Source organism: Priapulus caudatus, unplaced genomic scaffold, assembly GCF_000485595.1.
Source record: "Priapulus caudatus unplaced genomic scaffold, Priapulus_caudatus-5.0.1 Scaffold371, whole genome shotgun sequence".
Lineage (NCBI taxonomy): Eukaryota > Metazoa > Priapulida > Priapulimorpha > Priapulimorphida > Priapulidae > Priapulus > Priapulus caudatus.
The window spans coordinates 237218-248767 of NW_014577432.1; the positions used below are offsets into that span (position 1 = coordinate 237218).

Consider the following 11550-nt stretch of genomic DNA (forward strand, 5'->3'; position numbering starts at 1 on the left):
GCCACCCACCACCCACCCGCGCTCCGCCACCCACATTCCCACCTGCGCTCCGCCTACCCTACTCCCCACCCCTCGGTCCCCACCCCGCGACATGCCTGCCGGTCCCCACCCCTTCACTCCCCCACCCCTCGCTCCCACCCCCGCTCCCCACTCTCGCGCCTCCCCCACCCCCCGCGCTCCCCACTCCTCGCTCCCCACTCCCTCCCTCGCTCCATCCCTCCCGCGCTCCCCACCCCTCACTTCCCCACCCCCGCCTCCCCACCCCTCGCTTCCCCACTTTCCGCGCTCCCCACCCCACGCTCCCCCACCCCTCGTTCCCCACCCCTCGCTCCCCCACTCCCGCGCTTCCCCCACCCCCCGCTTCGCACCCCCTCACGCTCCCCACCCCACACTGCCGCGCTTCCCCAGTCCCGCGACCGCGTTTGTATGGAGGCGGACCCTCTGAAACCTACTACGATACATCGGGTGACTGGCGCCGAGAGATACCACAGGTACTTTGGCTATGTATACTGTTAACACTATCTTTTCAGCTGAGCTTGTGCAACTAGCTGATGTGTTACGTCCGGCTGAGGATAGCATCACGTTGCAACAAGGAGCATCTTTAACGCATATTCACCGTGGATCTATTAGCTCGAATCTATCTTAGAGCATACATACACAAGACAGACTTTAGCTAGTGTATGGAATTTGTGTTTATTTGCGAGTCATTCTTTATCGAAACGGACCTGCATGCTTGCCACGGACGCGCGCATAGATCTCTAAATTAGCGTACCACCTGTAAGTACACGTTGCACCGCAGCCCGAGCACAGACAGGAAGAAAGGAGAGAAGAGAGAGAGAGAGAGAGAGAGGACGAGGAGAGGGCAGAGAGAGGAGAGAAGAGGGAGAAAGGCGAGAGAGCGAGGATTAGAAAGAGAGAGAGAGAGCCGCAGAGAAAGAGAGCAGAGTAGAGAAGACGAGAGACGACGAGAGCGACGAGAGAGATGAGACATGAGCACGAGAGACGAGAGAGAGAGAGAGAGACGAGAGGACCAGCAAGAGAGATAGAGTAGATAAGGCAGAGCGCGGGGATGGAGTGTAGGTGGCGGAGCGTGGGGGTGGGGAGTGAGTGGCGGAGAGCGGGGGGGTGGAGTGGGTGGCGTGACGCGGGGGTGTGATGTGGGTGGCAGAGCGCGGGGATGGGGTGGAGTGACGGAGAGCGTGGGGAATCGAATCAATCCCACGTTTTAATCATAGCTGAGATGTATCTCTATGCTCAAGCCAAAAAAATTCATTAACTTTGTTTCACATTTACCGAAAACGAGTCGGGAAAAACCTTTGTCAACGCTTTAAATGAATCAATGAAGAAGAAAAATTGAAAATCTGTAAAATTTTGCATTAAAGCTTTGGCTATGTGCTAGTTTATGGTTCAACTACAGTTGAATTGCAGTGCGCTCAACAACAAAGCTGCGCGTAATTCCGCCAGACCATCATGCCACCATATAATAATAACAGACACGTGGGTGGCCATTCCATGGCCTTGATGAACGGAGTAACATTTAACACGGCGGTTAAAACAACAGGATTCGCTTCTCCGAAGAAAGAGAGGACCGGCAGAGAGAAACGCGCGCACACACGCACAGATCTAGAGTCGCAGACATGCATGCACACAGACATATGCCCATACGCATTCACACACGTACACGCACGCGCGTGCACACACACACACACACACACACACACACACACACACACACACACACACACACACACACACACAAGCACACATGCACACACATACGCGCACATACGCGCACATACGAGACTGCCTCTATCACTGCTATGATAACTAGACAGAGGGCACTTACGGAGAGTGCATAGCTCCGCGAGCATGTAACATGTATGTGCGCCGCGAGCATCACTCCCTTGCGTTGCCGCCCTATATCCATATCAAGAGTCCATAACAGAGATCTCTAATATGAACTCTTGATCATATCGTTCTCTCTTTCTTTCTATCTATATTGCGTTCTCTCTCTCTCTCTCTTGCTCGCTCTGTCCATCTTTCGCTCGCTCGATCTCTATCTCTCTCTTCTTTTCAATCTTTCTCCCTCTCTCTAAATAAAGGGACTCTATGGGCCAGGAAGTGTCGCTCATTGTGGTGCGGACCACGCGCGAGGGTGCGCCAAACCTACTCTTAAACCGACCCTCCATGCTTTAAATTAACAATAAATCCACGTTCAAACTAAACAGAAATTTAGGGCAAACATTCTCTTACGAAATCGCCACAATGAAAACCAGTTAGCTCAGTACCGTGGTACAGAATGCAGATTTATTTCACTCGATGCGTGAGTCGGCCCTGGACACTCTGAATAGTAGCATAAGTGAGCGAATTGAAATTAGTCAGAATTGGTGGCGCGGTGCGGCCTTTGAAAGTCGGCACTGTAATATCCCTAGTAAACGCACCCTGTCGGCAAACCCGACCCGTGTGTCGAGTTTACCCGCCTGGAGGTTGACCAACTCGGCTCGTGGGTCTAGATGACCCACCTGGACATCGGGCAGCGCGACTCAGACTACACGCAGACTGTTGATTGTTTACGACGGAGCGTGTGAAACATCACAAATGAGTTAGTGTGTGAGTCGAGTTGCCCCTTCTCCAGACGGAACAGTGCGGCAATCTTGGGGGTCCTAAACTAATAAATGACGGAATGCATAGGCATAGTTAGTTTTTGTAGTAGTATAGAATGTACATAGTATAGACTTACATCGTATAGCTTTATGCAGTATATATGTATATAGTATACATGAGCATAGTACATAGATGCATAGAGTATATCTATGGTTGTAACATCGGAGCGTAGGGTTGTGCTGCTCGCTGCCGGAAGACGGCGCCAGGGGACATGGCCGGTGGCCATTGTCAGCGGAGGCTGCTATACACAAGGAACCGCCCTCATTGTCGCGCGTAAATGGCGCGCGTTTCTTTATACTTGATGATAAAAAGGCAGCTGGCGTGGAGATGCCGGTCGTGGACGGGAGGAGGGGGAGAGTTAGGGGGAGCGGACTAATGAGCGTGGGAACGTCGGGTGAAGGCGCGCCACTAAAAGTGTGAACACAATAGCGCCCTCTACATCAGCGCGCATGGCGTCGACTGGTTGCTCTCAGCTGAATGGCATTTAGCAACAGCCGTGCGCTACACGTACCACGCCACGAGTTCGAGACACGGACACGCACGGCTCTGGCCATGACACTCTCCCCACAAGACTATCACCATCCTGGTAAAATATACACTCTCAACCCCATAAAATTCCAACTATATTTATATGTGTATGTGTATGTGTATGTGTATGTGCGCGTGCGTGCGTGCGTGCGTGCGTGCATGCGTGTGTATGTGTCACAATGTGTGTGAGTGTATATATAGGTCTATGTATACAGGTATACACGTATACTTATACGTATACATACGTATACGTGTTCGTATTCGTATAATATGTATATATGTACGTGTGTGCCATCGTGCCGGCGTGCGTGCCATTGCAGTTGCCGTTGCTGCGTCTGTGTGGGCCGTGATGTGTTTTGTGTATGTGTGTGTGTGTGTTGTGGACGTTGTTGTGTTCGTGGCGTGTGTTGTGTGTGCTTCGTGCGTGCGTATACTGTGTGTTAGTGTGTGTGTGCGTGTGTGTGTGTGTGGGGGGGCGTGGGGGTGTTTGTTTGTGTGTCTGTGTCTGGTGTCTGTGTTATTGTCTGTTGTCTGATGTCTGTGTCTTTGTCTCTCTATGTGTGTGTCATGCTGTGTTTGATGTGTGTGTGTTTGTGTAGTGTGTGTGGTGCTGTTGCTCGGTGTGTTGTTTGTGCTCTGTGTATGTATGTGTGTGTGTGTGATGTGTGTTGTGTGTTGTTCGTTTGTGGCGCTGTGTCATGTGCCGGCTTGTGTGTGAGTGTGTGTGTGTGTGTCTGTGTGGTGTGGTGTGTGTGTGTGTGTGTGTGTGTGTGTGATATTTGTTGTGTGTATTTGTGTTTTGTGTGTCTGTGTCTCTCTATTGCTGCGTATGGTGTTTGTGTGGTGTGTGTGTGTGTGTGTGTGTGTGTGTGTGTGTGTGTGTGTGTGTGTGTGTGTGTGTGTGTGTGTGTGTGTGTGTGACTTAGCCTTCGACGTGTCATGTTAACTCTCAGCTATATTAATTCCAAAATCTCAGCCCACTAATCTACATGCCATAGCTACGAATATATATGCTTACGTGTCCAAGGTCTGAGCGAATGGTGACAACCTACATCCTTGCTATGGTTCTCATTCCTTGTATTTGTTGTCATTCATTGCTATGACAGCAACATGATATATACGGCTGCTGTGACAGTGCCATAATACCAGCTGCTGCTGTGACAACGACATGATACAATCTGCAACTATGACAGTACCATGAGACAAGCTGAGCTGCTATGACAGCGACATGATACAAGCTGCAACTATGACAGTACCATGATACAAGCTGCCGCTATAACACTACATGATACATGCTGCAACTATGACAGTACCATGATACAAGCTGCTGCTATGACAGCGACATGATATGTACGGCTGCTGTAGCAGTGCCATAATACCAGCTGATGCTATGACAGCGACATGTTACAAGCTGCTGCTATGACAGTACCATGATACATGCTACTGCTATGACAGCGACATGTTACAATTAAGCTGCAGCTATGACAGTACAATGATACAAGCTGCAGCCATGACAGCACTGTGATACAGGCTGCTGCTATGGTAGTACCATGATACAACCTGCTACTAAGACAGTGCCATGATACAAGCTGCTACTGTAATAGTGTCACGATACCCCTGTAGCTATGACAGTACCATGACACAGGCTGCCACTATGACAGCGATATGGTACACGCTGCAGCTATGGCAGTGACATGAAACACGCTGCTGGTATGACAGCGCCATAATACGTGCTACCGGTGTGACAGCACCATGATACAAACTACAGCTATGACAGTGCCATGAAACACGCTGCTGCTGTGACAGCGAGTGACAGCGCCATAATACGTGCTACCGGTGTGACAGCACCATGATACAAACTACAGCTATGACAGTGCCATGAAACACGCTGCTGCTGTGACAGCAACATGATACGAGCTGCCATCGAAGAAATAACAATTCGCCTCGGTTGTGTAAGGCGCACAGCTTCTGTTGCGTGTATAATAATGAAGGTCAGACGTCGCAAGTACCGCAGTTAGAGATGCTCGGTGTGACGACGATGCCATGCGCGTGGCCGGTGCAGGGTAAAGTCCACACCCGGTGGCGAGCTGTTGTTGTGAGAGTGTGTGAGAGCATGTGTGGGTGTTGTCATAGTGTGAGCGGGCCCTGGCCAAGACTGCTTAAACTACAATACAGCGCTTACGAGTGTCAATATTATCTCGTGCCTATCTGAAGCTGGTGGCACGGACCATAGCTACCAAAATTTTATTTTTTATATGAGAATAATACCTCCACGAACAGAAAACATGAAGAGTAAAATAAAAAGTTCGCTATAGAACATATGCACTGTCCTCCGTGAAAAATAACAAGAAATCCTCAAACAGAAAACTTGTGTAAAATAAAAAGCGTACTATATACAATGTGCAGTGCTTCTGTAAATAAAAACAACTTAATCTGAGATAAAAAAAACAGAAAAGACCAACAGTAAAATGGAAACCTTTTTTCAAGAGAAAACAAGAATTCAAAGAAACCTTTATCAACCTACAGTTGAATAAAAAACACAATACAAACTAAAATTGAAACAATACGTCCGTGAACAGAAAACTCGATGTAGCACATGCGCAGTACGGTGAATGAAAACAGCACAGTTTTGAGTGGAATGAATAAAAGGGCTTCCATATTTCCCCACTTGATGGTGTGCAAGGCTACAATACTTTCGTAGAGAGAGAGAGAACGAATGCGATAGAGAGAAAAGGAAAGAGAGAGAAAGAAAAGTCTGAGAGTGAGAGAGAGAGAACGTGGACCTTCATTATATCCGCTGATGAAGGATTAGAGACGGAGAACTCACACTGTGATGCAGAGCCGAAAGCAAGAAAGCAAAGACGTTGACGGATACGCTGATGTGACAAGGCTTGGAAAGCATTATAGATTGCTGGTAACGTATATAGAGATTCTCGTAGTTTTATTGTGATATATTCTGTGAGGGCTCTGTCAGCTCATATGTAACACATATGAGTTCACGTCTAAAGTAACAGATGCGACCGGCATGGCAAGAGTTGAACAGCAAGCTCAAACATCACCCGGTTGTCCGGCAATCACTACATGTACCGACCTATGTTCCTCTTCGCTACGTCGAACAGTCAACTTCTCGGCGTCCCACCATGCAACAGAGCGAGGGTTGAAACAGGAAGGGAATGAAGAGAGGGAATGATGAGAAGGGGAGAAAGTAGCAGGACGGAAAGTGGGAGAACGAGAGAGAGATTGAATGAGAGAAAGAGAGACGCAAAGACGGAGAATGGGACGATGATAGATGGGGAGAGAGCAGGGAAAGGGGGAAGGGGGGGGGGCGAACGAGAGGAGGAAAAGAGAGAGAAAGAAAGACAGGAAGAGAGAGAGAGAGAGAGAGAGTAAGAGCAGGATGAAATCAAGAGCTAGTAATACCTTGGTGGAATGAAGCTGGGGAAACAGGATTGAATAAAACACGGATATAGAATTGTAGGATAAAAGACGGCGAATGAGTGATTAGGATGGGTGGAAGGAGTGGGTGTGTGGTGGTGGGTATAATGGTGGGTCTGTTTGTATGTGTGAGGGTGGGGTTGATCGGTGAGTGGAAGTGATGAGTGAGAGTGAGTGAGTAGTGAGTGAGCGAGTGTGGGGGTGGGTGAGGGTTGAGTGAGTGAGTGAGTGAGGGAGTGAGTGAGCAAGTGAGTGAGTGCGTGAGTGCGTGAGTGAGGGCGAGTGAGTGAGTGAGTGAGGTGAGTGAGGTGAGTGAGTGGTGGAGTGAGCTGAGTAGGTGAGTGAGTGAGTGAGTGAGTGCAGTGAGTGGTAGGGGGTGAGTGGGGTGAGTGAGTGAGTGAGTGAGTGGTAAGGAGTGAGTGGGTAAGTGAGTGAGTGTGTGTGTGTGTGTGTGTGTGTGTGTGTGTGTGTGTGTGTGTGTGTGTGTGTGTGTATGTGGGTAGGTGGTGGGGGGTGAGTGAGCAAGTGAGTGAGTGAAGCGGAGAGAGAAGGGGAGATAAGATTGTAAGCGTAGCCAAACGTCCATGAACGCCTTCGTAACCACATTCTATTACCAATTTCCCCCGTGGCAAAAGACACAAAAAACACGTTAAATTTTGAACAGGTTCTGACAAGGGGTGGATCGCCGATAACATAAAACCAGCGTGATACCAAGCATTCCAGCCAGATGGGAAGAAACCCGCTCATTCTGCTGCCAACACGAGCTAAGCTACAACCATCTTACATGAGAGCACACATTGACTGCGGGAATTGCGTTAAGCGTTTACATTGTGGCGCTCTTACCGCGGGTTATTTTTGTGTAAAGATAGTGTGCTTAGAGCGATTAAACGATTCTGATCTTAGACGTCCTTTTGCCTCGTGTTTGAAACATAACCGGCTTTTAACCTACGCGTGCGTGAGTTCGCGCACGCGTGTGCGTGCGTGTGTTCGCGTTTGCGCGTGCGTGCGGTGCGTGCGTGTACTTCCATGCGCGTGTGCGTGCACGCCTTTGTGGGTGTATATTTATGCCCGCGTGTGAGCGTGTGGGTGTACCATTTTACAAGAATATAATTATTGTAGCATATAATATGCATGTTTTTTTTTCAAAAGACAGGTCGACAAAAGTATATAATATATAATATATATATATATATAAATTATATATATATATATCAGGAGCATTTGCACGGCATTTACAGGAAATTGTCGGCAATAATAGGCGAAAGAGAGTAGAGACACATTGAGACTTTGGTAGTAAATAGATTTCGTATTTATTTAGCATTATATTTTATTGAAACGCTCCAAGTGCCTGTGCTCAGCATCACTTTCTTGCTCATCGTCACTTCCATTTTCCTCATAGTTATTTTCGTCTTCATCATGCACTGATCGTTCCCTAATTGACATTGTCTATTTCTTGTTCGTCTGCAGTTTGGATCATCTTCTTCAGACCCGCCCAAGTTTTTTCTTGTGACACTCTTTCCTGTTTCTACACTAGCTGACTTTCTTCTTTCGTTTTCGTTGCGGGTTAGCAGTATCATAACGCATTTCTTTGAAAATATCCATGAAGTTATCATCTACTGCAGCTTGGTTTACTGTTGTGGTACCAGTATCCGTATATCGTCTACTGTTGGCAAGCGATCAATGACCTTCTTCCTATCTTCGGGAACAATGCCACACTTCCCAAATCCAGCTTTCATGTTATCAGCAGAGTTCTCCTCTACTTTAGCCATGAGATCTCGTAACAGATGCTGAGAGCGATATCTATGGCAAGTCAAGAAATATCCAGTGGACAGTGGTACTAGGAATATTTGCCTATGGTATATCTGCCACGTGACTATGGATGAACTTCACGACGTTTCACAGCCAACAGTTATAGTCATTGTTTAAAACGCGATGTTATTGATCAATATGTTTTATATGTAAAATAGATTTAATCACTTTTTGATGACATGACATAATTGTGGTATGCGAAAAACAAGATTTATACTAATGGGTGATAGTTTGTTGAGCAATTCAGTGAATCGGATTTCTTTCCTTTTCTCCCAAGAAGTTTCCTTCTCTGGTGCGGCATGCAATGTAGAGCATTGTAAAACAACTACAGTTTCTCCTTACTTGTTGACGTGTGTCTGCTTGTGCTTAGGTATGCATGCCCGTACCTGCGTCTAGCCAACTCACGTGACCTCGGTCAGAAAACGTTCGCTGAACATGTTTTTGAGTGAAATATTATAATTGTAAAATTCTCAGCTATAACAGACCGGTAAGCAAGCGGGAAGAAAAGTGCACAGCTGCGAACTCGTGCTTACGTGGTGATGGTGCCTACTAACACAGGCACTTGAAGCATATCAACTGTAAGCGCACGGCGCCGCCATTGCGCGTACACTAATACATAGATATAAGAGATACACTCATATATCTATGTATTAGTGTACGCGCAATGGCGGCGCCGTGCGCTTACAGTTGATATGCTTCAAGTGCCTGTGCCTACTAAGATGATGTATGCAGATTAGTGTTATGGTGTTATCCCTTTTCTTTCCGCTCCTCTCCTCTCCAGCAGCCCAATAGCTATATGTTGCAATTGCTATAAGTGTTATCTCGTGTATGTCGTTCACTCTTTCCTTTTGCACAGTTAGACTAGTATAAAGTCTTCTCTCTCCTTCTACACAGCTAAGCGAGTATATAGTAGTTTCTCTACTCACATCTCGTATGCTGTTTACGTACATATCTCCCTAGTCACAGCCTGGTTATTATGTGATTTGCTCTCGCGCGCGCGCGTCTCTCTCTCTCTCTCTCTCTCTCTCTCTCTTGCCTCTCGCTCGCCTCTCTCTCTCTCTCGCTCTCTTGCCTCTCGCTCACCTCTTTCTCTCTCGTCCCAGACGGCGGGGGCTATATGATTTCCTTCCGCCTCACAGCATCGCTCCTTCTGTGTGCTCTCGCTCTCTCCAGAGCTTGGCGTTTGCGTCCTTTTTCACACACAGCTGCTGGGCGTTACGGTGCCCCCAATTCTCACAGGCGGTCTGAGATAAGTACAGGCGCAATTTCAACTTGAGGGTAGAAGCTAAACCTACAAACGGATTTTTGTATACGCCTGAAATACAAACACAAGCGTACTATGTTCACACACGTACACGTCAACGTCGGTGTGTATTCATTCTCTACTCATACATTCATCTAAGTCATATATCATAACTTATTATTGCCGATACCGAACTTCAATGCCGATGCCCTTCAAATGCTCCTCTGCAACACACAATTACACCCCAGGCACGCCGCGCTGTGCACAAACAACAAGTATAATGAGAACATGACGTACTGTGTGCGTACGGTGAAATTGTGGGCTGCAGTGGAGGGAGCTTGAACCACACGCATTCTTATTACACGGTATTATTAGCTCTTGATATATATATATATGTATATATATATAGTCTCTATATTTTTATTGTTTGTTCACGGCGGCGTGCGTGCGGTGAGACTGCGTGTTGCAAAATATGTCCTTTCAATGGGATTTACCTGGAATTAGTCGATAGAGAATACGTAAACATTAAGACTTTGGTAGTAAACACATTTCGTGTTTATTTACTATATCATTTATTTATTGCAACATTCCAAGTGCCAGTGCGATACACGTGTATCGCATATGTACATATGTACATATGTACATCTTACATATGTACATATGTGAGCTAGATGATAGATAGATTGACTATATCCAATATATATAGTAGGCCTATATACTTACCGGCGGTGAAGGCTGTGTTATTAATCCGCGACGTATGGAGTTGTTCGACACCGTGAACGAACTGCACGATTATTAAACTCATCGAGCGGTCACCGCGTGCAGCACTGTTGACTCGTATGTTGAAGTATGTGAAGTTGCGGTATATTGAACCAACGCCTAGCCTCGTAAACGTAACAAAAACACAATGCGTGCACACGTACTCGGCTGCACACGAAGCGACGGTCCATTCTCGTCCAGACCAAGTACTAACGTCATAACGTCCATGCACGGCACCGATACGTTCAGAACTCAAAGTAACAACACGTACAATTGTCCGTCTATCAGCAGTTCATTAAACCATAGTATCACGATTTCCTACTTACGCGTAATAGGAGGCTATTTAATTGATATCATGTCAGCGATAAAAAAAACTGTCGCACTAACTGTGCGCACACGCCTCCGTACGGACACCAAACACACATACAGCTGCCAGCATTCATAGACGACCCCAAACAACCGCCAAGATTTATAGATGGACCCATACAGCCGCCAACATTTATAGACGGCCCCTTATCGTCGGTTTCCCACGGTCTCCGCAGACGATCAATTCGCCGGTAAACGACTCAGGAACAATAGTCTGCACATCGTGAACCCGTCCTCAACGCAGTATTGGAGGAAGTGTCACGGTAACAAATACAACAGTAGAAGCTACGGTAGTTAATCGAACGATTACTTGATTAACAATTCACCGTGCCTTCGTCAGCGCACATCTTTGTGATCCGCAGCTCGCTCGTTATAGGTGTTGAACGACAGTAGAAGGCGTCCATCGGCTGCAGGCCTAAATAAGCATCGAACAGAAATTAATTAAAAATACGCACACTGTTACTGCGCTTACAAAACATACACTTTATTCATGTTGAATAACTACAGATTTGTGCTCTATGCTCCGCTCGACACTTTTTCCAGCTCTATGATGCGAATTTCTACAGAGTAGTCGGATCCCGTTTCATACACAAAAATGCCGCAAACGGCAGTTAGATGCGATATTATATGACTACTAGGCACTTTAATTTAATTTAATTTTTTTTTTTTTTAGGGTTAGGGTTAGGGTTTAGGTTAGGTTTAGGGTTTAGGTTAGGTTAGGGTTAGGGTTAGGGTTTTTTTTTTTT

General features: G+C 46.8%; 1 protein-coding gene across 3 annotated transcripts in view; it reads right to left on the bottom strand.

Annotated features, from left to right (window-relative positions):
- The window catches only part of LOC106809643 (LRP2-binding protein-like), a 28529-nt gene extending 17670 nt beyond the window's left edge, over window positions 1-10859 (bottom strand). Inside the window, exons 1-2 of one of the 3 annotated variants that reach the window (XM_014812807.1) lie at window positions 10403-10859; window positions 9520-9751 (exon numbers count right to left, since the gene is read on the bottom strand). The gene's annotated coding sequence lies outside the window, so the exon portion shown is untranslated. The remainder of the gene's footprint in view (window positions 1-9519; window positions 9752-10402) is intronic. The other 2 variants (XM_014812808.1, XM_014812806.1) reach the window with 2 other exon arrangements.
- Window positions 10860-11550: the final 691 nt, after the last annotated feature.